A 1,768-nucleotide genomic window follows, 5' to 3' on the forward strand; every position below is an offset into this window, starting at 1 on the left:
ACACATATCTCGAAATTGAAAAGAATTGGTTGTGGGGGTTAATATATTGTCGCGCAATTGCATTATTTTTTCCTTTTTTTTTCTTGCTGTCTGTTCTTGCGATTTGGTGGCAGAATGCTTTCACGGTTTTTTTTCTCTCTTTTATTTCCTTCTACTGTTTTTTTCTTATTATGCACAAATCTGCGTCGTTTTGGCGTAAGATTTCGGGGTTAATATTTTACGTGGGAAGTGGTTGAAATATGGCAAATTGTTGATTTAGCTAAGAAACGTGATAATAAACATGTGATTATTCCTGCGTGTATGAAATTTGGGGCTGAATTTTTGGGGTTTCACAAGCCGGATAGATGACATTGGGGTTTTATATAATTCGGGTAATGTCGTGGGGTGTTATGATTTAAGGACAAGTTTTTTGGAGTGGGGATGATTTTTTTTTGTTTTGCGTGGGGTCATTAATCAAATGGAGAAATATTTTTTTCACTGGAGTGGTGTTATTGTTAAGATGGTGATATATATATATATATATATATATATATATATATATATATATATATATATATATATATATATATATATATATATATATATATATATATATATATACAAGGAGATGGGATTAATCCTTGGGGGTGACTTTCTTTTTTGGCGGTATATAATTATGGAATTGTGAGTTTATCGTAGTTTTTATCCTGAATAGGTGATAATTTTCTATATAATTGGACAGTATCGTTTTGGAGAATTATGTCTTCGAGATAACTTTGGAGCACCTTGGTCATATCCTGGAGATAGTTCTGTGGAATGTGCTGATGTAGTTTCAGTATAGAACATTTTTTTGAGAATCATGAGTTTCTGGTGTTGCGAGTCTGACTATGCTGCAGTTCGAAGCACCTGAAGTGTTCAAAGGTGGATTTTTTGCTAATGTTGGTGTAATGAATCCGGTTGCGGATTTTTCCCTTTGGAGTTGATTACTCGGAGATTTGCACTATTCTGGTAGATGCTGATTATGGCATTCCACGGGAATGTATCATGTGAGGGGATTCTTTTCCGGTCGTTTCTGGTCGATGGGATTGCTGCGGTAGCAAATTCCGTGACGGTACACATTCCGTTTTGGGAAAGATATTGAATTATATATGTTTCTTTTTCTCTTAATGTTGCTCTGTAATGGGGAAAGTTCACTTATTATTGTTGTTATTATCTTATATTTTTTCCTTTTTTCTTTTTTTTCTTTTCTTACGAGAGATGTTGTAATGGGGGTTAAGCTGTAAATAGCATTTTTATTTTAGATAGGAGATATAATTTGTCGCGGTATGTGAGTTAGATAGAAGGGGTGTTCGGCATTATATTTTATGGAGGCTAGTTATATAAACCATAAAGGGGTTTTTGCTGTTAGACATTATGGGTTCTCTTTTGATAGCGTGTTTGTCATACATGGGATTATTTGTGAGGATTCAGTGGGTAAAGATTATGTTTTGTTTAGTGAGGAATTTTTAATATTTGAGAAGTAGATTGCGTATATTAATTTATGACGGATTTGTGGGGTAAAGCAAGACTTTAGTTATTTTATGACCATGTAGACCTTTTAAATATGGACTCACAATGACTTTAGAGAATTCCCAACTCTACGTGATAATGGTGATGGAGACGACTTCGTTCTACAGTACCAGAGGTCGAGTCGTGTCTACAAACGAATGCCGTTTCTATGGACTGCCTTTGCATAGGACGAGATGTCTTCGATATATCATCTCAGGATACGTTCTGGGATAAATCAGGA

The sequence above is a fragment of the Macrobrachium nipponense genome, chromosome 15, assembly GCF_015104395.2.
Source record: "Macrobrachium nipponense isolate FS-2020 chromosome 15, ASM1510439v2, whole genome shotgun sequence".
Lineage (NCBI taxonomy): Eukaryota > Metazoa > Arthropoda > Malacostraca > Decapoda > Palaemonidae > Macrobrachium > Macrobrachium nipponense.